The following is a 26,697-nucleotide window of genomic DNA, read 5'->3' as shown; positions in this document are numbered from 1 at the left end:
TAAAGTGTGCAATCAGGTTCATTGCAAGCAATGTTTGACAGTTAATTTGATTAGGGACATATAAATGCATGTGGAAAAATTACCAGAAATTAAGCCTTGAACTTGGCTCCTATCTCAAGATGTGATTTGCTTTTTGACTCTTTTACCAAAAAAAAAAAAAAGATTCACTTGAATATTAGACTAATTGGGCAATATAAAATCAAGGCAATGGAATAAGTTGAAGCAGATGGTAGGAAGTCACAACCATCTAGTACGAGTGAGCCACAAAACCAGAACCAATGATATATAGTCTGCTAGTCTGCCTACAATGAAACCAAATACTTTTATTTTTTTAAGATTTTATTTATTTATTTATTTATTTGAGAGAGAGATAGTGAGAGCATGAGCAGGTGGTAGGGAGAGGTGGCAGAGGGAGAAGCAGACCAAGCAGGGACCCAGACGTGGGGCTTAATCCCAGGATCCTGGGATCATGACCCGAGCCAAAGGCAGATGACCAATCAACTGAGCCACTCAGGCACCCCCAAATACTTTTATTTAGAGCATCAGATAATGCTTAACAGTTCTTTTATTATTGCTACTCTAAAAATTCTCTTTTCTGACTTTCTTCTTTTCAGCCAATCACTGTATTGTTAGTCCTATTGTAAAAAAAGACTCAGATGGTATAGCAAGAATCACTAAACCTGTGTCCTGGACTTTAATTAGAAAAACCAAGTTCCTCCAGATACTAGAGATACAAAGCAAAACACAGTTGGTAATGAAATAAATTACATATAGTCCTGATGACACCTATAAATATAATCCAGTGATTAAAACTGAACTACCTTGAAGTTCATATGCCCATGAACCAAGGTCACTTTGGTGGTCTGATTGCAAAGACATTTTGTCTTCACTTCTGTTCACATTCATGCTATCTTATGAATGTGTACTGAGGGTGCATGTGTAGTAGACGGCATTTTATCTAATGATGGTGACATCGTAGTCTGTGTCTATTTGATGACAAGAAAACCATATTTCCAATACTGCAACAAAATCAAAATCACTCTTCCTTTCTTAGCTAAAACCTTATAATCTGACAATGTTTGCCTAGTCTTTCCCTTGGGGTCTTCCTGCAGTTCCTGTCCTTCACCACTGCGGCAACCTATACCATTAACCCTTACCGATGACGGAAGAAATAGCAGTGGTTTGACACATCTGAAAACTTTCATACCAAAAGGTGTCAGTCATTCTCTGGGCAGGGAACTTTGCAACATTTGCAACCTAAATCCGGTTTCATTACTCATACACAAAATTGCACCTGTGACTTTAGTTAAACATTTTTGTCTTGTCCTTCTCCACTATTTACAGAAGCTGTCTTATCCATGTCACAAAACCATATTTCATAGGCAGAGAGACAAGGATACTTGGATTTATATTTTCAATATTCCTTAGAAAAAGAGATTAATTTCAGAATTTGATCTTCTGTGTAAATGGAGTTATATGCATGCAAGATGGGGTGTAAAGGCATAACCTGATGAAAGAAATATCCAATGCTTGTGTATAGCATGCAGAGAGTCAGAGAGGGAGGGAAAGGCTATGTAGGTATTAACTAGTTTCAGATTGCATATTTTAATCAGTCTAGACAAACGTCCTTGCTGTAAAACGAGTCATCAAATATAGATGACTTGGTTTTATTGGGCTCAGGAGTCTGTCTCTCTTTCACTCTTTCGAAAGATATTTTCTCTAATTCCATTAAGAAAGCTACCAGTGAAAAGACAGCACATGAAGCTGAAATCTCAAACAGAAATCTAATTATATTTCAGAGTCCTATCTGGTGGACCTCCAAGCCTGTTCCTGTTAACACACCCTTGTCTCAGATATGCAATGATAATGGGTAGGGAGGGAAATACGTGGACTGGGCTTAAAGCCACTTGCCTCATTTCTTACTAGTGACTAGTGGTGTCACAACTTCCCAGGGTCTGAGATTGCAAGATTTAGGGATAATCAGATGAGTTGTTCATCAGGAACAGGTTGAAGATGTCCCAAGTTGGACAAATGGTGAGTTGTCTAGTCTGGTCCTGACCCAGAAAAACTTCAGGAGCCATATTTGATCAATTCTGCTTTAGACTGGAACTTTCAAGTCATTGTTAGTAGTAACAATGGGAACAACACTGGTCTGACAGGGAAACACTCAGATCTGGAAATGTCAGGACCCCAGAGATACATACTTGTGACACTCTGGACTGAATCTAATCCTCCCCAGATAAGACTGAGGCTGACTCAGAGCCAGTCAAGCTTCTATAAAACTATCTCGGGAGATACACAAGAAATAAATACTTTCTGACTATCTGAAAAAATGAATAGTAAATATGGTCCTTAATTTTGTTTATATATTATGTGTTAAAGTCAAAATTAACTTCTACTTGGGTTTAATTTCAATTCTGTAGTGCCTTCTCTAAGCTGACAATATCAAATACTAAAAAAACAAAACACAAAAAAATATCAAATACTGAGTCTTGGCTTTTCAACTGAAGACATTTTTTTTCTTTTTAATTATGGCAAAAAACACATAGCGAAATTTACCATCATAACCGTTTATAAGTTTACTGTTCAATAGTGGTGTGTGTGTGCATTGTTGTGCAACCAACCTCCAGAACTATTTTATCTTGAAAAACTGAGTCTCTATACCTAGTAAATAACAACCCGCCATTTTCCCTCCTTTCAGAACCTGACAATCACCATTCTACTCTCTGTTTCTGGAAGTTTGACTACTCTCATACCTCATGTAAGTGGAATTATATAGTATTTGTCTTTTGGTGATTGGCTTATTTCACTTAGTCTAATGTCCTCAAAGTTCATCCATATTGTAGCATGTGACAGGATTTCCTTCCTTTTTCAGGCTGAGTAATATTCCATTATATGCATATATTGAATTTTGCTTGTCCATTCATCCATGGTTAGACACATGAGCTACTTTTACTTCTTGGGTCTTGTGTGTAAGACGTTTCTTGAAATCATGATCATAGCAATATAATCATTCAATACTTGCTTTTCTTACATGAACTGAAACTTTTTATCTTTTAATTAAGAATTGCATTTTCCTTTTCTAAAAAAGTTTACTTTTTGTTTTCATTGTCAACCAAGTACATTGGTTCTAAATTAGGAAGACTTTTAGGAGTCGTATCAGATCATACTAGATGATTTTGGTAAGAATTTCTATCACAGATTTCTTTTTTTTTAAGGTTAAATGTTTTATTTTCTTATGCCTCTTTTTTAACATTTTATTTTTCAAAATTTAAATTCAAGTAATTAATATATAATGTATTATTGGTTTCAGAGGTAGACATCAGTGATTCATCAGCCTTATACAATACCCAGTGCTAATTACATCATATGCCCTCCTTAATGTCTGTCACCCAGTTACCCCATCTCTCTACCCTTTTCCCTTCCAGTGACCCTCAGTTTGTTTCCTAGAATTAAGAGTCTTTTATTTTTTGTCTCTCTCTGACTTTTTCTTGTTTTATTGCTTTCTCTCTTCCCCTATCTATCATGGATTTCTAAGTTAGAAATCTAATCCTTTTCAATCTTAAAAATCATTTCTTTTATGCCTGACATAGGGCCTTCCCCCCCCACCCCTTTTTTTAATAAAGAAAAGGTCTATACTACCATCAATATAACTTAAAATTCTTTTATTAGGAAATGCAAAATTCCACTGCAGGCAAACTCCTGGAGTCATTAAGAAGTGGGTAAAATTTGATAGATATACAGTAGTTGTTAGCAAAGAAACACATTTGGAGAAGATTATTATCAAACAAGCTAATTCAATGATGAGCCTTTCTTTCTCTTTCATTGACTTCTCAGAAAGGGGCTGTTAAGGGTTCCCATCCTGTTCTGCGCTTTGACATCTGCATATCAGATCCATCTGAGGAGCTCTTGAATCAGTATATCAGCTCAAGCTTCTCTCCTGGCCTACTCAATCAGAATTTGAGAGAGTTTGGATGTGGAATGGATAATACAGTTTTTAAGCTTTTTGAAGATGGTTCTGATGTGCATATCTATAGAGGTCAATTAGAGAGGTATCTATAGAAAAAGCCAGATGCTGTCCACAAAGGCAGTATAACTGTCCCAAGGACATGTGTATGCTTGTAGACATGAGGGCACTAAGGGAGGTGTGAGTGTGAGTTGGGAAGTAGGGATAGCAGCATCTCCAGAAGGTTGCATATGGGGAAGGTTTTGGTAGAGGCTTGGTCCATGTAATATGTCTGCCATTTTTTGATAGATGGCCAATTTCAGAAGAAAGGAATTAATTGGAACAAAGGAATCTCATGTCTGGAAATAATACTATGGGTTGGAAGTGCAGTGAAAGAATGTGTGGGGTACATCACCTTCCTTCCTTAGGGTAAATATTAAGAGAGAGTAATCACAGTACAAAACTGCAACCAAGCCATTCAAAGCTCCAGCACTTCTTCCTTTTTTGGCTTGGAGAAAAAAACGAAAAACAAAACTTTGGTTCTTATTTCATACTCATAATTCCTTTGGAACTCTTTCTCGGGTCACAAAAGCTAAGGAAAGCTCCCATTCCTGCTTTCACACTCATTGCATTGTTCAAAATTATTTCAATGACATTCATAAGCTTCAAAGACATCTAGCAGGAAAGTTTTAAGTCCTGTTCCCAATTCTGTCAACAACACAGTAATCTGAGGCCAGTGCCTGATGTTCACTTTCTCTAATGACAAATGGAATTTTTAAAACCACCTCAGGGTTTACATATGGATGAATTAACTCATCCTAATTAAATGCTTTAAGCCTCAAGTGTTCAAAATGAGATGGAGAACAAAGACAATGAAAAGGATATTTCAAGAAAATCTGTTTTTAGCTTTAAAATTCATATTTTATTTTTCTTGTATAAAAGTAACTCAAGATGTTTTTAAAAAGCAATCATGCTTGTTGAATGCTTTAAATCCCCTAATAATTCCTGTGTGCACTTAACACACACATGCACGCACGTGCGTGCACACACAGAGCTAAAAAGAAAAAGAAATGCCGTTTTTGTGGCATAATATGTCTCAAAGATCTTTGAGGGTTTAGTCTAATTTTGTGCTTTATGGAGGGAAAAATCTTATAGGACCTCAAAATACTTCAACATAATCCAATATATGAAAAAGAGGAATCTAAGTAGTCTAGAAAGGTTTAATGTGGAATATAGTTACTAACTAGTCTTTGCTCGTTTGTATTGTTTCAGTTTATTATTTTTTTCCTCTCCCAAACTGGAATCACACTGTGTATATTTTTAAGGAGAGAAAATATTGTATCTAATTGTTTCTTTATTAGTTTTCTCAATCTCTTTATTTTTCATTGGGACTGTTACTACTATTTTCTATGATAGAACAAATGGGGAAAAAACTGTAAATTTGATAAGGAATTATACTAGGAGTGGTATTTCTGTCAACTTGGCAGAGCCAAGAGAGCATATCAACAACGGTTGAACATTTCTACTGGACTGATCCCAATTTTCCAAGCACATAATCTACTAAATCTTTTTAGATGAAGACTTTTTCTGGAGGATATGTTTTTCTGACCAGGTTAAATGTTCCAAAGCAGAAAAAAACTTTAAGAGAGGATCCAGCTCATTGGAAAGAGCTGTTTTTCTGGGATTCTCAATAATTCTACAAACATTGTATTTTGTGCCAGCATAATAATACAGGCAGATTTTGGGAATACAAAGATCAAACATAATCCCTTCTCTTTGGAAGCTCTTCTCTTTTGAGAGAAACAGATATATTAAATTCCAGTATAATTTTTTGTGGTGGAGCATGTATAGGGTCCTCTGGATGCACAGAGGAGAGATCTTTCGCCCTTCCTGGAGGGTCAAAGACATTATCGTACAGTTGCCTAGAGGAGATATTACATGATCTGAGTCTTGAAACATGCATAGGATGGGTTCGGAAGAAAGAAGGACAAGGACAAGGTCATTCCAATATGCACAAGACTAGGGTTCATAAACATTGTCTATATAGGAAACCTCATGAAGTCAAGTTAAAGATAACTGAGATAAAAAGCAGAAGAGATGTAGGATAATGGGTGATTTTCTATATTCTAGGAAGTTTGAGCTTTATCTTGTAGGAAAGAGAAGTATTCTAGGTTTGGGCAAATACATGCTGTAGACAGATCACCATGATGATCTATTTACAATTTTTTTAAAAGATTTTATTTATTCATGAAAGACACACACAGAGAGAGGCAGAGACACAGGCAGAGGGAGAAGCAGCCTCCTCTCAGGGAACCTGATAGGGGACTCGATCCCTGCATCCTGGGATCATGCCCTGAGCCAAAGGCAGACGCTCAACCACTGAGCCACCCAGGCATCCTGAATGGGTACAATTTTAAGAGAGAAAGTCTAGATGCTGGAATTTCAGTAATGAAATCATTTCAATGGCAATTGATTTAGGGAGTGAAAAGACAAGAATATTTAGGAAGTAATTTGAATTTGAGTAATTGGCTATGTGTTTGTGGGATGATGAGGGTGAGAGAGTGGTAAAAAGGAAAGTATTGAATTCCATAATGCAGTAATTTTCAAACTTCGTGTCTAATTTCCAAACTTTAGTGTCTATAAGATTTACCTAGTGAGTTTATTAAAAATGTGAGTCCAGACTGGTGATCAAGATGACAGATTGGATTGATTTGGGGAGACACCCTTCCCACACAAGCCGTATGGTAATATAGAAAAATACATTACAGATCTAAAAAATACATACAAAGCCTGAAAGGAGAAATGTGAACTATCTGGGTATTCAAAATGCAATGGAAATTCAAAGCAAGAACTTCTGAATAAGAGTGGAAGTGAAGCAGCCTACAGGAGTATTGTGAGCAGGCCTAAATCTTAGGGGTGGCAATTATAATGGTCATTTAGGAATGAGAGTCAACTTTTGTAGGCCTTGTGCCTAAAAGGGGCTGGGTTAGGATACTGCTCTTCTCCTGCATGTAAACCTAAGCTAGGAAGAGTCTTTTCATTTGGCAAAAATGCTGAAAATACATCCCTCACTGGAGCAATTTGAATCTCAAATCCGCGTTGTGTATGGTATATAGTTCTGATTCATATTTACCTTATCATACAGAAATAGAACCATAAAATGATAAAAATTGGTTCAAAATTAATGAAACACGAAGAGAGGCAAACTTGGGACTGAGTATTAGGAGCTTTCATGGAAACAATCCTACCAAAGGTAAGCTCACAAACTAAAATTACAAAGCACAAAAGATAACTCGTTGCAGTGAGAGAAAGTGTCAGCATACACAAAAAATAGAACCATACCAAGAAACTCTTTTTTTGTTTAAGATTTATTTATTTATGTGAGAGAGAAGGTGAGTAGGGAGAGAGGCAGAGGGAGAGGGAGGGAGCCTGCTTCTCCTTCCCCCTCTTTCCTTCCCCACCACTTGTGCTCACTTTCTCTCTCTCTCTCTCTCTCTCTCACACACACACACACATTCTCTCTCTCTCCCAAATAAATCTTTTAAAAAATAATTGAAAAGTATATATATTAAGCCATAGAATAGATAAAGCAGATAAAAGATCTGACAATTGTGGACACACTAGGTGAAATCATGAGAATCTATAGAAGTGAAGAAATAGAAAGTAAGGAAGAATATTTAAGATATACAGAGTAGGGAGAGGATCTCTAATTTAAGTGTAAGATGCTTTTCAGAAGGAAGGAAAAGAAGATGAAGTGACTTTTATATTTGAGGTAATTTTTGAGGTAAATATGTGAGGTATTTGAGGTAAAATGTGGAGATATTTGAGGTAAAAATGTGGAGAAATTTCCAGAAATGAAGGAAGACATAGTTACCCAGACTTACAAATTACATTGAGTTCTGGCAGAAAAAGTTTAAAACGGGCATCTTGGGTCCTCCTCCTAAAGATTCTAATTTACCAAATATTTATTTAACTTTCAATATTTCATGGCACATCTAGAACCCATTCTTGGAACACACAGTACTCTGACACTCCACTTGGTAAGCTGTGAGATAGGGCAATAGCTCAGTCATGTGGGTTCAAGGCAAATGGTTTTATTTATCTTAGAGCTATGTGGTCATATTCAAACATTGACAGGAAGGATCTACTTGAGAGGAGTAGTTTCAATATACCAGAAAGCAATGAATAGTTGATATTCTAAGATTCCTGAGATGGTGGGACAAGACTGGTTCCCACACCAGCTGAGTGCTGGCTCTACCTATGTCGTGGTAGGAAGGTAGAGTCCTGTCTGATAACATTTCTAGGATAACTTTTAGCTCTCTGTGATGGATGTAGCAGCATCAAAACTCTCCTTATCCTAATCTCTGTACAACGATTTTATTTGTAAACCATTGAGACCAATTTAAGAGAATTGAATTTACTGCTGAGAAACTTGGAGAATCAGACTGCAAAACAGGCTGGACACAAGGGTGACTTTACAGCAGCCAGTGCAACAGCAGAACCACCAGCAGAACTAGGCTAGCATTGCATGCAGCCCTACTTGAAAGCCTTCATTGTGGTGCTGGGTAATGGATGCTTTCTACAGCTCCTGCTATTCCTGCCTCTGCCGCCTTGGAAACTGGAATTTACTGTTACTTAGAGGAATTCCCCCTGCCCTTTTCTGTTCAGGGAATGTGCAAGTGATTGGTGATATTCCTTCGCCCTAGCCACAGGGGTTCCTAGAAAGTTATCCGGCCTGCTGCACCAGGTGGGCCCTGTTTCTCTTGAAGATCTTTATAATGGAAAACTCCCCCATTATAAGTAAGGGGATCAGAATTCTGAGAGTTCAAAATGTCCGCCAAGATTGCTGCTACATGCCATGGAGAACCTTCGTGGGAAGTAGTGAAAGACACTCATCGAGATTAATGCATCTTTGTGCATTAGCTTCTGGAGTACCTTTGAAAGAGATTTTTTTCAAGTAGCCTTTCCTCCAGAGGCATCCTTTCCTGAATCAAGGTGCTAAGTCGAATAAAACTGGAGGTTAGCACCACTTGCCCTCAGCTGGGCGTCCTTTTTCACAGTATAGCCTACCCAACTGTATGTGATGTTCTTCATGGCTCCACACATGCCAAAGACCAAGAGCTAAATGTGATCAAGAAACCACATGCATGGAAGTGGCAAGTTTGGGTGGCAGTGCTCATCCCAAACTGTGTAATTAATAAGGTCTTTATTTTACAACCATCCTGAAAGCCACACACTATTACTCACAGTCATTTGGCAGATGTTATCAGAAAAGGCAGACGGACTTCCTTTTTTTTCTTTTGTTATTGCTGTCCTGATCTGACCTGGCCAGGTATGTTAAGTTCAAGTCTTGTTTTCACTCAAGATTTGAAGACTCTTATTTGAATTTTCTGAGTCTGTGTTGAGTCTGAGTCTGTATCTGCCTGTTTTCTTCAAAAGGAATTTCTGTAGCTCAGGAAAACCTGAGCTGTCCATCGATTCAGTCCGGGGAAACAGGACTGGCTTTAGGAAAATGTGTACTGAGAAGCTGAAGATTTGTCGCCCCTCCCTTCGCTTTCTCTCTCTCCTCACCTCTCATGGGTCTTACGTATCTCTAATCCAAGCTGAGTATAAATTAATTGTATACCGGGTGCTGGCTAGACCTTTTGTGACTGCGCTAGATCAGAATGGGCCCCTAGCAATGAGGCAGAAACAGACGGTATCCAGCCCCTGTGGGTTGTGGGCTATGACTGGGCTGGGAGTGCAAGGAGATAAAACTATAGCTGGAAATTCCGGCTATAGCACTAGGGTGCAAGAGAGTAATCTTTACTCACTAATTTCAACTTAATTCAATGCAAGATGTAGAGAAGGATTTCTCATGTTTATTCAGAAGCCTTTATCTTAGAGTAGGTGACAAATTGCTCCTATTGTATATTCTATATTCCATGTGAAATTTACATACCTAGAGTTTAAATAATGGATAGTGCCTTTCCTCCCAGGATGAACTAAGTGTCTGAAACAATAATGAGAGTTGACATATATTCAGTGTTTTCTCTGTCAGGTACATATAATAACTTGTGAGAATCTCAGAATTTTCTGTGGTAGAGACTCTTATATTAATTAGCATCCTTATTTTGCAATTGAGGAACCCAAGGCATAGAAGATTGGCTAAAGTGAGCAGCAGAAGTTAGGTAAGAGGTCACTCCTACTAAGTGGCAGAGATGGGTTTTGAACCCCAAAGGGCTAGCTCCAGGTCTGGACTCTTCACTGCCATGCCAGATTAGCTCCAGGAAAGAAACCCCCTGAGGCCTCCCAGGAAGAAAGTATGAAGGCCAGCAAAGGTGAGTTCAGGTACTGTGCATTAGGCTGTGGACTCCCTTTAAAAGACTTTTTTTTCAAGTAGCCTTTCCTCTAGAAGCATCCTTTCCTGAGTCAAGGACTAGCTGAAAGATATGCAATAAATGTGGACAAAGAAAAAGAAAGTCCAGAAATGGAAATACCTTCTGGAAACTAGGGTATTCAGAGCTCACAGTCAGGTTGAGTAATGACTGAACTCCTCTGCAGCCTACCTGTTGTGAAGTTGTGTGATGAGCTTCCAAAGACAAGGATTGGAAATGTGCATCTGTGTTGAGGGTTTACTACAGAACAGTTCTAGGGGACATAGAAATGCTTCCTCGACTATCATCACAAGAAAGAACCAAGTCCCTGCTCGGGAGCAGCCAAGAAGAGAAAACAGCAGTCTCTCAACAGTTTGGCCATCAGATACAGAAAAGAAGAAAATCAACTCAAAATAAAAAAGAATAAAAGCAATTTGTTTTATTTACAGTGGGATTATTAAATGAAAACCAAATTAAAGTGGATATATGTTTTCCTAAGTGAAAACCCTTGCTTCTATTCAAGTCCAGTCAAAAATTAAACACAACTGGGACACCTGGGTGGCTCAGCGGTGAGCATCTGCCTTTGGCTTAGGGCATGATCCCAAGGTCCAGGGATGGAGTCTTGCATCAGACTCCCTGCAAGGAGCCCGCTTTTCCCTCTGCCTATGTCTCTGCCTTTCTCTGTGTCTCTCATGAGTAAATAAATAAAATCTTTAAAAAAATAAAAAAATAAAATAAAACACAACCCAAAAGGTCAGACCTCCCTCCATCACTTCTTGTTCCTTCCTGTGATTTAATTCTCTGGTAGTGATGGTAGAGATGGCAAACTTGGGTCCTAATGTACCTCAGTGGTGGCTCCAGATTTTTTAGACAGTAATCCAGATGATGCATTTGGCCACAACACTGGTCTAGGCCTGTTTGCATAGAAAGCACACTCTTTAAAGTTTTAAGTTAGCTCATGGTTTTATCTTGGGGTGCTTGGGAGACAAGGGAACTACTCCCCAAGCTACCCTTTGCTGCTACTACTGATTAGCATACCATGGAAAGAACATCTTTAGTTTCCCAACCGTTTCCTACAAATCTTCACAAATATGGCCAGCACCTATGTAATAGTGCAGGTTGCCTGAAGACAATCCTGTTTCATGTCTCCTGACCACTGCAAATTCTCTGGCTGTTGATAACTTATTCACTAGAACCCTTCATGGGCCCTTTTCCTTTTGTTTTTTCTTTTTTGGAAACACAACTGCATTATCCAGAAGTAACAAATTCATGGCACACAACCATAGTGAACAAGATTTATTTACTGAATCACCTACCAATTCACATTAAGACTCCAGTCATATCTGAATCTTAATTTCTTTTTTTTTTAAGATTTATTTATTTATTTGAGATAGAGTATGTGTGTGTGTGTGTGTCTGAGGGAGGAGGGACAGAGGAAGAAGGAGAGAGAGATCCCCAAGCAGACTTCACGCTGAGAACAGATCCTGACTCAGGCTCTATCCCAGGACCCAGAGACCATGAACTGAGCTGAAATCAAGAGCTGGCAGCTCAACAGACTGAGCCGCCCAGGTGCCTCTGAATCTCAGTTTCTATGACAAAAATATGGAAGCAGTTGACATGTTAGAGACATAACAGATTCAAGCAAGGAATAATTTCATAAACACAGTTGGTATTTGCGTTAAAACATATTAAGGATGTTAATTTTTCTTTCACAAAGGATATACCAACTCACATTCTCACAGGCTATTTAAGAGTGCCCATTTCCTAGCTTATCTTGTTTTTTTTTTTAATATTTATTTTTCATTTAAGTAACCTCTACACCCATTGTGGGGCTCAAACTCGACCCTGAGATTAGGAGTCACATGCACTTCCAACTGATGTAACCAGGCACTTCTATCCTGTTTTATAAAGCAAACTTTTATATTTTGCCAAATGGAAATGTAAGAAAGAGTTATTTTGTCTTACTTAAATCTAAAAAAGTCAAATATCCTATTTATATCTTATGGCCATTATTATACTGGGTTTAAATATTAATTTAAATTTGCCATTTTCTCTTAATCTTATATCACTAACACTGTTACATATCTTTTAAAATAGGGGTTTTATTTTTTTTGAGAAATACTACCAGCAGCAAAAATGTATCTAATTAGTCACTGTATGGATTTCAAGCAATGAAGCTTATTAGAAGATGAATTAATAATGGTGGGAAAATATCAAGTGATTATAATTTTATCCTATGGATTAATAGTCAAAGTATTCCAAGCAGAGGAAGCAGTACAAGAAAAGGCATAAATTTCTGAAAATATGGGTTAGTCCTGAACAGCAAAAGTACAAAATGGAAAGAGACAAAACCCAAAGTGTAGCAAAGGATTAGAGTTCGTAAACTTTTAAAGGCCATGCTAAATAAATTTATTCTGTAGAAAATAATGGATCATATTTTTAGCCAGTGAGTGGATATTTGGAAATAACCCTGGGCCAGGGGGGGAAATTTGGGTCAGTGAACCTAAATATAGGACCAGTGTAATAATCAAGTTGAGGAATGATGAAGGTCTACACAGAATAGGACTGTGGGAATATTTAAAGGGGAAAGTATTGATCAACCTTTTTTCAAGATAGCAGTGAAGGACATGAAAACCAGCTAGTTCTAGAAATGAGGGATGGTGGTGGGGGGTATTCACTGGTCTTTCCCTGTTTTTTTGCTTTGTTGACTAGGTGGATGGAAACACATTTAATTGAAGTAACACAGAGAAAGATCAGATTCTTTTGTGGGGGGGGAGGTGTTGGGGGGGTGCAAAGTGAGTCCCAATTTGACTTTAAGAACCCTATAGGAGGTCAAGAGGAAGAGTCAGCCTTGTTTCATGTATTCATTCATTCAACAAATAATGAATGCATACTCATCCAAGTCCTGTTCTAGTTTGGGGGATGCTTTTGTAAAAAAGACAAAGTCCTGGCCTTTATACAGTTTATATCCCAGTGAAAGTAGCTAGAGTGCTAATTTCAGATGCACAGGGAATATATTGTACCATGTACTTTGAGGTACCTGAAAACTTTTTCTTTTTAATTTATTTTTTATTGGTGTTCAATTTACTAACATACAGAATAACACCCAGTGCCCGTCACCCATTCACTCCCACCCCCCGCCCTCCTCCCCTTCTACCACCCCTAGTTCGTTTCCCAGAGTTAGCAGTCTTTACGTTCTGTCTCCCTTTCTGATATTTCCCACACATTTCTTCTCCCTTCCCTTATTTTCCCTTTCACTATTATTTATATTCCCCAAATGAATGAGAACATATAATGTTTGTCCTTCTCCGACTGACTTACTTCACTCAGCTGAAAACTTTTTTTATAAGTAATATGCATAGCACATATATGTTCCTCTTAGTATAACTTTTTAAAGATTTATTTATTTATTTGAAACATAGAGAGAGAAAGCACGAGTGGAGGAAGCAGAGGGAGAAGGAAAGAGAATCTCAAGCGGACTCCACTCTGAGCATGGAGCCTGACATAGGCCTGGATCTCATGACCTTGAGATCATGACCTGAGCTGAAATCAAGAGTCTGATGCTTATCCAACTGAGCCACCCAGGTGCCCCTGAAGCCACGGTTTTACTCAGCAATGAAATCTTCATTTATTACAAAGTTCACAATAGGAAACTGAGAAATACATTATAATGATTTGTTTGATGACAGTCTTCAGAAAATCAGAAGTTAAACTAACCTCCCTAAGCCTGTTTCCTTATTTGTTAAGTAAAGAAGTTGCACAGATTATCTGAATTGCTACCTCCTGAGTTCAGATGAATCCATCCAGTGTGGCTTCCTTGTCCTGTCTTAGCTATCTTATCAATATCATCCACAACCTTCATCTGTCATCCTTCTGTGCATGCCACCTCTGCCCCCACCATGCTTCCCTGGGTCCTTTTCTCTCTGGGACCAACATCAGGGCTGCTGAGTTCTGTGGGAGAAGAACCTCAAAACCTTGCATTTTAATGACACACCATAGTCTTGGTTTCTATTATCAGTGAGCTCCCCAAATAGCCCAGGAATTCTTGGAACCCTCTCCTGCAGCTTGCTCTCATTTCCAACAGTAGCCAGGTCAAGCCCTGATTACTATTCACACATTTCATAAACAAATTGACCTACTCTCACTCTCCACAGATGACTTTGCTCATCTGTTATACAGAGAAAACACTCACTCAGGGGAGCAATTCCGACGTGAGCTCCCTCAAATTCAGGCCTCAAAGTCCATGATTCCTTGCTTTGGCATCCATCCTGCCCTCCTCACCATGCAGTCACAGTGGAAGAGGTGTCCTCCAACTGCATGTTGCTCATCCCTCCCGTTGCCCTTATATGCCCTGGGTCCCATCTCCTCCTACCTTCACAGGGACTCTTCCTTCTCTCATGTGCCTTCTCCCACATCTTCAGACTATCCCTCTCTAGGTCATTCTTTTTTTTTTTTTTTTTTAAGATTTTATTTATTTGTTCATGAGAAACACACACACAGAGAGAGCGGCAGAGACACTGGCAGAGGGAGAAGCAGGCTCCATGCAGGGAGCCTGACGTGGGACTCGAACCCCGGGCTCCAGGATCAGTCCCTGGGCCAAAAGGGGGCGCTAAACCACTGAGCCACCCGGGCTGCCCTCTCTAGGTCATTCTTAACAGCTATAAATATGTATAATATTTTCCTTTCTTAAAAACAAATTAACAAATGAGCCACCTTATTCCTCCCACATCTTCCTCCAGCTGTCACCTTCTATTTTCTGCCACAACCAAATTTCTTGAAAGGCCCACGCTTACTATTTCCACTTGTCATCTCCCACTCATTCCTCAACCCTCTCGAGAATGGCTCCAGTCTTCATGACTGATCCACAGGTGTTGAATAAATGAAAATATGTTTGGCTGATTGAGTGAAATGAAATACCCCAGATTACTTTCAGATTTAAAAAAATGTATGAGATTCTAAATTAGTAAGGAAAGTATTTAAGAACATCTTTCTTCCTTGGAGATAATTTACATTGGGTAAGTCATCTTAAATACACAATTACATTCTTTAGATCCAAAGCATTTCTTTTCTCTGACCTGATCATTTAATGAAATCTAAAGGAAAAAAAAAAGACTATCCTTTGATAGACCAGGTTTTGACTGAAAAGGGACTCCATTTCACAGACCCAATATTTTGAAGTAAATATGGAGCTGGAGTTACCCTAGAGATGGTTGAAATGGCTTTCAACATGAAACTGTTACCTCTCCAGAAGAAGTCACTACCTGTCACAGATATGCCTGCAGGATACTCCTATTTGGGACTACAGTGTTTCCACTAATAGAACAAGGCTGAAATACGTAGGTAAATAGGAAGGGGTTGCTGGTCATATACACAATGACTTACGTCTCCTTCCTGCAGCTGGATCCCGAATGCAATCTTTCTTATGATCTGTGTGCGAATACCACGCATCCCTGAGGAATAACACACTTGATACACCAAGAAGTCTTAGACATATCATAGTTTCTTTGGATGATAGCAGCTATTCCTTAAAGTGAAAACTTCTTTTCTGCTTTGCTTGGATGTTGGCTTGCACTGGTTTTATTCCAAATGTGGTCTTTTCAAATCAGTCCAGTTCCCTCTTATTATGTTGGGGTTATTTACCTTCGACACATAACCCTTCTTCAGAACACAGAAAAGCAGTGGAATCTTGCTGTCTTCAAAGAACCACAAAGAGAAGGGTGGCACCCTTTGGTTTAAAAATAATAAACAAATAACAAAAGGCAGTGCCCTGTGAAATGATGGCACAAGGCCTTATGTGACCACAAACATGACTTCCTCCTCCCTTCCCAGGGCTACTTGGGATTTTAGGGGCACCTGCTGACGGTATCCGCTGGCAGAATATTGCTGGCTCTGCATGGTACGAAACAACAAAGGAGCAAACACAGGCACTGTTGGCCTGGCAGCCCGGCAGTCTGCCACCATGAATGCACAAAGAGCAGCCACACCATCCACATCCTGCTGTGTCCCCAGAACATCGCACTTGTCTGGCACATAGCCTTTCCTTCCCAACCTTTGTCTCTGCATGAAGGAAGTCCAGTCTAGTGCTGGGCATAAAAGATCCAGACTAGCACCTGAAGCATAGACACCCTTACGTGGTAGTGTGAACATTCCAAAACAAGACAAAAAGCCCCCTTACATTAAATCAAACCCTTAATTGGGCTGGGTCCAGGGCTCCAATATATTTAAGGCACAGGTTGCTTGTTTGTGACATTTTACTTGGTAGTCTGTCTCCTTTGTTCCTAAAAATGCCTTTTTTTTTTTATCCATCAAAATCTTTAAATTGTCTCTAAATCCTACTACTCCATTAAGAAGTTTAATCTATTTTGAAAATAAGACTTTGAGGCATACAGCGATGACATGATTATACTAGTGACTTCAGATATAAAATTTTACTCTTAGAGATAGAACCATTGCTTGTTGCAGCATCTGTCCAAGTACATATTCAATTACTAACAGTCCACCAGAGTTCTCATAGGCCCTAGAATGCCACAGAACAGGGCAGGGAGGAAGATACAGAAATGGGGGCATGAAAGCAAAGAAATGTAAACTGGAGAACTCTTGAAGAGAGACTATGTTGTTTATTTCACATTCTTAAAAAATAGATCTAGGTCCAACACATAATTAAAATTCCTAAAGATAGCCAGTATCTATACTGTCTGGCAACCCAAGAATGCATTCTTTCCTAGTGTATTGATGATAGAGGAGATTAAACGTCATGCTAGAAAATGATTATACATTTGCGAATGCTATTTTCCCTGCCTCTTACATCACACAAAGTGTTATCAAAGCTGGTGGCATGAGAAACAGAGAAAAAATAAGAAACTGCCCACATAAAAGCCTACAGCCTTGGGTAGGATCTGATAGTGTACATCCTGCTGTCGACCTAGTCTTAGAAGCGTACAGACTCGTGGCTAAAGCAACAGGTGTTACTTGGATAATTACTATTGTAAATCATAATAAAATTAATAATGGCTTATGATCACTAGGAAAAAGTAGAAACCACTCAAAGATGAAACAAACTTTCTTGGCAGATCTGCCATCCAAGAAATTGAAGTTCTGATGTAGAGAGTACACACTGTCACAGATGCCAGAAAACTCATATTCCTCAAGTATGGGAAGTATGTCCAGGAAAAGCTGCTCCGAACAGGCCTAGGATAGTGAGTGTTCTATATGACAGCCTGTGTTTCTATTTTCAATCCTCGTGACTCTTCCCTCATCTGGAGGATAAGGGGATTGGCGGGGTTGCATTGAAGATCTCACAGCTCTAAGTGCTTAGGTTCTAGGAAGATCCTTGAGATGACAATCTTACAGGGTGAAAAAAGCCAGTTGCCCACTCCTAGACCCGTTGGCTTGAAAATGTGTAGCCTTTGCTATATTTAAAATTTTGAATTGCTAATATTTAAAAACTAGAATATGTTATAGAAAACTATGGATGCACAGCTTTTCTTGAAAACAGGACAGGATACAGCATTTGGGAGTCCAGTACAAAAGGATAAAGCAGACACCGTTGTTTAAAAATTATTGAGAAATTCGCGACAGTGACAGCACAACATTTAAGCAGGTGTGGGCCCTTCGAGGGGTGGTCCTGGTGTGACTGCATGGATTGTATGCCCTTGGAGTTGGCATCAGTTGAGAATTCGACAACAGGCTCACATTTCTTAGACAGCAGTCAGTAGGAGCCCAGTGGTGGCTGCCCCTTTAAAATGGAGCCTACATAAATAAATAAATAAATAAATAAATAAATAAATAAATAAATAAATAAATAAATAAATAAATAAAATGGAGCCTACCTTCTTCCAGTCACCACAATCTCTTTATCTCCTCCAATGAGGCCAAGTCTTAGCCAACATTTGACATCGTGCTTGCCTGATTGATTTGTTTTCACTGTGGCTTCACTAAGCTCATTTATACAACCTGTCTAGGCACCATAGACATAATGAGTTTGTGCCATCTGGTCCAAAGGTTAAAACTGCCCATACAAAGTCATGCTTAATGATCATCCAGTGGGGGCAGTGACCCACTATAAGGCTTTTATTGCTGATTGAAAATGGGAATCACCCACACACTTTGGTTGGATAACTCTTTTTATTCTGAGACAGTGCGGTCAAGGGAGGAGGTGAGTGTATGTTAAGAAGCAGCTCAGCATAACCCACAGGGGACTCCCTCCTCCATGACCTCAACATGCCTTTCCTCCTCCAGGGGAATAGCAGGGAATAATATAAGACTAGAAGATGGATGAAGCCCTTTTCACTCTAGGATTTGCAAAGTCTATCATTTCATGAAAACCTGAAAGATTCTGTTTTCAAAAATAAAACAAAAAGAAAAGACAAGCACAAATACTAATTTTAAAAATCACTGTTTTGAAATCAATACCCATGAGAAGTGTTGAATAGCAGTCATTCCCATTGACCCCATCTGTTGTACTCTGATGAATCTTTCTCCTTCCAAAAAGAAGAGATCATACTCTTTGGAAACTTGGAAGATAGATCTGAAGGGCTTAGCTCTTCCTGAATGGTAATATATCCCCAAATGTCCTGCTTTGTTCTCTTGAGCCTCAAAATTCACCCTGAGCTTGAAATTTATTATAGATCCCACTATGGCTGCTGGCTGCACTCTAAAACTGATATGTCTGCTAAGAGCACATGAAAACTGAAGGAATATCTTTCTATCAACAGTTCCTTTTCCCCTTTGTTTGACCTCTGTGTGATTCCTGGCACCATAGAGTATTTCATTTTTCTGGACCATTTCCAGGCCAGGCCTTGTTTCTATACAAAACCTAAAAGGTTCAGTGGTCAGGGTTCTGGATGACTCATTCTGCCAGATTTCTCCCACTTGGTCAACATTCTTTATTTCCTAGCAGTAGCTTTTGCCAGCTCTTTGGCACTCATCTAACTTAAGTATTCTCATGGTAAATATTTAGTAAGTACTTTGTATGTAAGTAAATAAAAACAAATAGGTCTATCCTTTAAGTGACCAATATGATGAAAATATTGTTTTAAATGCTTTTAATAATTCTTTTATTATTATTGCTCTTAAGCTGAGATTATAAACACATTATGTTCATTCACTATAATACAAATACAAATGTTCAGTCACATTTCTCTTCAAGAAATGCTTGAAGCAAAGCATTAATTTCCTAGAACCTGTTGTACCCCAAGAAATGTGTAACAATTTAACAAATACAGATTTTTAGCTTATCTCCATTTTTGTTTTTTGTTTTTGTTTTTGTTTTTTAAATTTTTATTTATTTACGATAGTCACATAGAGAGAGAGAGAAGAGGCAGAGACATAGGCAGAGGGAGAAGCAGGCTCCATGCACCGGACGTGGGATTCGATCCCCCAGGATTGCGCCCTGGGCCAAAGTCAGGCGCTAAACCGCTGCGCCACCCAGGGATCCCCTTATCTCCATTTTTTGTATTTATCTTTATTCAACATGATTGCAATATATGCATTTAGATATGTAAATTGCATGTATTCCTACATGCATATTTTTATTTTGTTCACTTGTTTGGAAATTCTTTAGGAAAAGATACCATGAATGTGTTTTAACTTGTGAGTTCCTCTCCACTACACCCATGCAACTGCAAGACTGTCTATAAAATATATAAATGCAATAATGTGATAGTTTAATATTCCTTCATTTGAGGATTATAAAAAACAGTGAAAGGGAATAAAGGGGAAAGTAGAAAAAATGAGTGGGAAATGTCAGAGAAGGAGACAGAACATGAGAGACTCCTAACTCTGGTAAACGAACTAGGGGTGGTGGAAGGGGAGGTGGGCGGGGGGTGGGGGTTACTGGGTGATGGGCACTGAGGGGGGCACTTGATGGGATGAGCACTGGGTGTTATTCTATATTTTGGCAAATTGAACACCAATAAAAAATAAACTTATATAAAAAATAATGAGATAGTTTGACGACTGCAATACTTAAAGCTACTCAACCTCAAATTTTCTTCCTCTTTTTCTCTCTTCAAACCTCAACTTTTAACTTCTTACACACTTATTTGAGAATTTCTAAGTTTTAGAACGCTATGTTATATTGCTTTCTAAAACAACTGTTCCACACCTAGTCAAGCAAAGGTAGAGCACCCTGACTTCTGGTCTTCAAAACTTGAGTCATTCTTCCCTTCTGCTCAACCACCTTCACTCTTTTCTCCATATCAGTCTACTTGCCATCCTCAGACCTTTCTAAGTAAAATCTCTGCCTTCACTCTCAGGGTTTGTCTTAGCCATTGTAAGTAAGTCTGCCATAATGGCTCACATTTGTTAAGCACTTATTAAGTGTCCTTGACTTTTCTAAGAACTGTATGTGGATTATGTTCTTTAATCTGTACAAAAGCATATGGAGTAGGTACAAATATGACTGTATTGCATCAATGCACTGCCACATTTATTTCACATTTCTTAAATAGGAGTATGGCTTAAAATGGAGTATTGGCAGCATTTTAGAACCTTACAGGCACATAAAATCGAGGTGTATGTATCTTACAATCCATGGAATCTTCAATTTGATGAAATATAATATCCTCATTCAATTGACAAGGGAACACACGCACAGGGAAGTTAATCTAAGGCCAGAGACCACGAAATCTTTTTTTCCAGAGCCTAATCTCTTGACCATTTCTCTGCAACTAGGGTAGTGATCTTTGTTACTCCTCTTTTCTCTCTAATTTCCTTTTTGTGATCAGATTTAAATGTATAACTTTAAAAACAATGACTATTTTCATTTTGTGATCTAAAAATTACCATACATTCATTGTAAAAATTTAAAAAGCAGAAATATAAGGAAGAAATATAAATTACCTTGAATCCTACTAAGATATTGCTATTGCTAATTCTGGTGTATATTTCCTTCGCTTTTTAAAATATATATAGCGGGGGAGGAGCAAGATGGCGGAAGAGTAGGGTCCCCAAATCACCTGTCTCCACCAAATTACCTAGAAAACCTTCCAATCATCCTGAAAATCTATGAATTCGGCCTGAGAATTAAAGAGAGAACACCTGGAATGCAACAGTGAGGAGAGTTCGCGCTTCTATCAAGGTAGGAAGACGGGGAAAAAGAAATAAAGGAACAAAGGCCTCCAAGGGGGAGGGGCCCCACGAGGAGCCGGGCTGAGGCCGGGGCGAGTGTCCCCAGGACAGGAGAGCCCCGTCCCGGAGACGCAGGAGCTGCACCGACCTTCCCGGGGGAAAGGGGCTCGCGGGGAGTTGGAGCAGGACCCAGGAGGGCGGGGATGCCCTCGGGTTCCCTGGGACAGTAACAGCAACTGCGCGCCCAGGAGAGTGCGCCGAGCTCCCTAAGGGCTGCAGCGCGCACGGCGGGACCCGGAGCAGCTCGGAGGGGCTCGGGCGGCGGCTCCGCGGAGGGGGCTGCACGGCCCCGGGAGCAGCTCGGAGGGGCTCGGGCAGAGGAGGAGGCTCCGTGCGGAGGGGGCTGCGCGGTTCCAGGAGCAGCTCAGGGGGACTCGGGGGCGGCTCCGCGGAGGGGGCTGCGCGGCCCGGGAGCGCGAATCCAACAGCGCAGGCTCCGGAGCACAGGGCGCCGGGACACAGCCCAGGATCCCGCCTCCCCCGGGACAGGCAGAGGCCGGGAGGGCCCAGGACAGCGAGGACGCTCCTGCCCCGAGCTGAGCACATCAGCGGCCCCACCCCGGAGCCTCCAGGCCCTGCAGACGGAGTTCCTGCCGGAGCTGAATCCGGGTTTCCAGAGCTGCCCCGCCACTGGGGCTGTTCCTCCTGCGGCCTCACGGGGTAAACAACCCCCACTGAGCCCTGCACCAGGCAGGGGCACAGCAGCTCCCCCAAGTGCTAACACCTGGAAATCAGCACAACAGGCCCCTCCCCCAGAAGACCAGCTAGACGGACAACTTCCAGGAGAAGCCAAGGGACTTAAAGTACACAGAATCAGAAGATACTCCCCGGTGGTTTTGTTTTTGTTTTTTGTTTTTTTTGTTTTGTTTTGTTTTGTTTTGTTTTGTTTTGTTTTGCTTTTTGATTTGTTTCCTTCCCCCACCCCTTTTTTTCTCCTTTCTTTTTCTTCTTTTTTTTTCCGTTTTTTTCTTCCCTTTTTTTTCTCTTTCTCTTTTCTTTCCTTCTTTCTCTCCTCTCTTTTTCTCTTTTTCCCAATACAACTTGCTTTTGGCCACTCTGCACTGAGCAAAATGACTAGAAGGAAAACCTCACCTCAAAAGAAAGAATCAGAAACAGTCCTCTCTCCCACAGAGTTACAAAATCTGGATTACAATTCAATGTCAGAAAGCCAATTCAGAAGCACTATTATACAGCTACTGGTGGCTCTAGAAAAAAGTATAAAGGACTCAAGAGACTTCATGACTGCAGAATTTAGAGCTAATCAGGCAGAAATTAAAAATCAATTGAATGAGATGCAATCCAAACTAGAAGTCCTAACGACGAGGGTTAACGAGGTGGAAGAACGAGTGAGTGACATAGAAGACAAGTTGATAGCAAAGAGGGAAACTGAGGAAAAAAGAGACAAACAATTAAAAGACCATGAAGATAGATTAAGGGAAATAAACGACAGCCTGAGAAAGAAAAACCTACGTTTAATTGGGGTTCCCGAGGGCGCCGAAAGGGACAGAGGGCCAGAATATGTATTTGAACAAATTCTAGCTGAAAACTTTCCGAATCTGGGAAGGGAAACAGGCATTCAGATCCAGGAAATAGAGAGATCCCCCCCTAAAATCAATAAAAACCGTTCAACACCTCGACATTTAATAGTGAAGCTTGCAAATTCCAAAGATAAAGAGAAGATCCTTAAAGCAGCAAGAGACAAGAAATCCCTGACTTTTATGGGGAGGAGTATTAGGGTAACAGCAGACCTCTCCACAGAGACCTGGCAGGCCAGAAAGGGCTGGCAGGATATATTCAGGGTCCTAAAGGAGAAGAACATGCAACCAAGAATACTTTATCCAGCAAGGCTCTCATTCAAAATGGAAGGAGAGATAAAGAGCTTCCAAGACAGGCAGCAACTAAAAGAATATGTGACCTCCAAACCAGCTCTGCAAGAAATTTTAAGGGAGACTCTTAAAATTCCCCTTTAAGAAGAAGTTCAGTGGAACAGTCCACAAAAACAAGGACTGAATAGATATCATGATGACACTAAACTCATATCTCTCAATAGTAACTCTGAATGTGAACGGGCTTAATGACCCCATCAAAAGGCGCAGGGTTTCAGACTGGATAAAAAAGCAGGACCCATCTATTTGCTGTCTACAAGAGACTCATTTTAGACAGAAGGACACCTACAGCCTGAAAATAAAAGGTTGGAGAACCATTTACCATTCGAATGGTCCTCAAAAGAAAGCAGGGGTAGCCATCCTTATATCAGATAAACTAAAATTTACCCCAAAGACTGTAGTGAGAGATGAAGAGGGACACTATATCATACTTCAAGGATCTATTCAACAAGAGGACTTAACAATCCTCAATATATATGCCCCAAATGTGGGAGCTGCCAAATATATCAATCAATTATTAACCAAAGTGAAGAAATACTTAGATAATAATACACTTATACTTGGTGACTTCAATCTAGCTCTTTCTACCCTCGATAGGTCTTCTAAGCACAACATCTCCAAAGAAACGAGAGCTTTAAATGATACACTGGACCAGATGGATTTCATAGATATCTACAGAACTTTACATCCAAACTCAACTGAATACACATTCTTCTCAAGCGCACATGGAACTTTCTCCAGAATAGACCACATATTGGGTCACAAATCGGGTCTGAACTGATACCAAAAGATTGGGATTGTCCCCTGCATATTCTCAGACCATAATGCCTTGAAATTAGAACTAAATCACAGCAAGAAGTTTGGAAGGACCTCAAACACGTGGAGGTTAAGGACCATCCTGCTAAAAGATAAAAGGGTCAACCAGGAAATTAAGGAGGAATTAAAAAGATTCATGGAAACTAATGAGAATGAAGATACAACCGTTCAAAATCTTTGGGATGCTGCAAAAGCAGTCCTAAGGGGGAAATACATCGCAATACAAGCATCCATTCAAAAACTGGAAAGAACTCAAATACAGAAGCTAACCTTACACATAAAGGAGCTAGAGAAAAAACAGCAAATAGATCCTACACCCAAGAGAAGAAGGGAGTTAATTAAGATTCGAGCAGAACTCAACGAAATCGAGACCAGAAGAACTGTGGAACGGATCAACAAAACCAGGAGTTGGTTCTTTGAAAGAATTAATAAGATAGATAAACCATTAGCCAGCCTTATTAAAAAGAAGAGAGAGAAGACTCAAATTAATAAAATCATGAATGAGAAAGGAGAGATCACTACCAACACCAAGGAAATACAAACGATTTTAAAAACATATTATGAACAGCTATACGCCAATAAATTAGGCAATCTAGAAGAAATGGACGCATTCCTGGAAAGCCACAAACTACCAAAACTGGAACAGGAAGAAATAGAAAAACTGAACAGGCCAATAACCAGGGAGGAAATTGAAGCAGTCATCAAAAACCTCCCAAGACACAAGAGTCCAGGGCCAGATGGCTTCCCAGGGGAATTTTATCAAACGTTTAAAGAAGAAACCATACCTATTCTCCTAAAGCTGTTTGGAAAGATAGAAAGAGATGGAGTACTTCCAAATTCGTTCTATGAGGCCAGCATCACCTTAATTCCAAAACCAGACAAAGACCCCACCAAAAAGGAGAATTACAGACCAATATCCCTGATGAACATGGATGCAAAAATTCTCAACAAGATACTGGCCAATAGGATCCAACAGTACATTAAGAAAATTATTCACCATGACCAAGTAGGATTTATCCCTGGGACACAAGGCTGGTTCAACACCCGTAAAACAATCAATGTGATTCATCATATCAGCAAGAGAAAAACCAAGAACCATAGGATCCTCTCATTGGATGCAGAGAAAGCATTTGACAAAATACAGCATCCATTCCTGATCAAAACTCTTCAGAGTGTAGGGATAGAGGGAACATTCCTCGACATCTTAAAAGCCATCTATGAAAAGCCCACAGCAAATATATATTGTATACCCACTAATATAGATTTATAATTGTTTTTGTGCTTTTATCTTTTAACTCCTATATTAAAACTGGAATTATGAACCAAAAAAAAAATAAAATAAAATATATATAGCATTGGTAATATACCAGTGATGTGGTTTTGCATCCTTCTCTTTTCATTTAGCATTATATGGTGAGCATTTCCCCATGTTATTATATGTCCTACAAGCACTAAACTTCGAATGGCCATCTAATTTACCATTGTAGGGTTGTACTATAATTGAACGCTTAGATTGTTGCCAAGTTTCTCTGTAAGTATATGCGGTGGGCAGCCTTATTATCACCTTAGAGTTTCAGGAACTGTTTATACTTCCTTTAAGTTATCATGTTATCCTTAGCTTATCAATCGAATTACAGGTATATGCCATCCATTCAGAAGAGATGTGATTCTGAAGTATCTGAAAAAGCCAGGGCTTAGTGGCAAACATTGTCCTAAACAGAACACCAGTGGCTCCCTGTGGAGCTGCTACTATTTGGCATTGTTCAGCCCCTTTGGGAAGGGATTTCATCCTCACTAGAAAGTGCCCAGGTGGTCAGTGTGATTGAGGTTAAGTTACCATAGCAAAAGGGTCTTTGCTCCACCCAAGTTCTGGTCATATTGAAGTGGAGGCTACAAACTGGACACTGATTTCACACAGTGTTGGGTCCTAGAAACTGGATATGGGAACTAGAAATTAGGCAGTTGTGCTCTAAACATTTTGGGGGCTTTTCATTTTCTTAGCCTCATTTTCTTTTTCCTCTTTTTTATACGGACAAGAGAAGGAAAATCAGCAAGTAATCATCATAGCAGAGCATAATCTTGAGATACATCACAGGGCACTGAACAAAAGGAGATTTAAGAAGGTCCATGGGAAGACCGTTCCTTCCTAACAGCCCATCCATTAATCCCCAGAAAGACATTTTGTACACAGTCCCACCTTCAGAGAATAACCGCTGTCAATTGCAGCTTTTATTTCCTGGGTGCATTCAAGTTTACTATTGTTACTATAATGTATTTTGAAAAGTAGTATCTCTTAAAGACTCGGGTATTTTCCCAGTATCTCCAATTGAAAGTCTTCCATAACAACTTCTAATTTTCAACAGAACAATCTAGAACTCAGTAAGTGATCATAACTTCCTCTAAATGAAAATAAAGCACTGCATTATCTGTGACTGTTCTGTCCTCATCAATACTTGCTACATGTCAATTATATGTGTGACACTGTGCTATGTGCCTATGGACTATCAAGTACACATACTACTTTCCCAGAGGCTATCATCTGAGGCAAAGTTTGAGGGTGTAT

General features: G+C 39.6%; 1 protein-coding gene and 1 long non-coding RNA gene across 12 annotated transcripts in view; one reads left to right on the top strand and one right to left on the bottom strand.

Moving 5' to 3' along the window:
- Window positions 1–26,697, bottom strand: part of CCDC192 (coiled-coil domain containing 192) — a 215,738-nt gene that overhangs the window by 75,299 nt on the left and 113,742 nt on the right. The gene's annotated exons all lie outside the window — the stretch shown is intronic.
- The window catches only part of LOC140641284 (uncharacterized), a 49,878-nt gene continuing 25,883 nt past the window's right edge, over window positions 2,703–26,697 (top strand). The window contains exon 1 of the long non-coding RNA XR_012037838.1: window positions 2,703–2,761. This is a non-coding gene — a long non-coding RNA (uncharacterized lncRNA). The remainder of the gene's footprint in view (window positions 2,762–26,697) is intronic.

Source organism: Canis lupus, chromosome 10, assembly GCF_048164855.1.
Source record: "Canis lupus baileyi chromosome 10, mCanLup2.hap1, whole genome shotgun sequence".
NCBI classification, from domain to species: domain Eukaryota; kingdom Metazoa; phylum Chordata; class Mammalia; order Carnivora; family Canidae; genus Canis; species Canis lupus.
The sequence above is the reverse complement of the archived record's forward strand: the minus strand, read 5'-3'. Positions and strand labels throughout refer to the sequence as shown.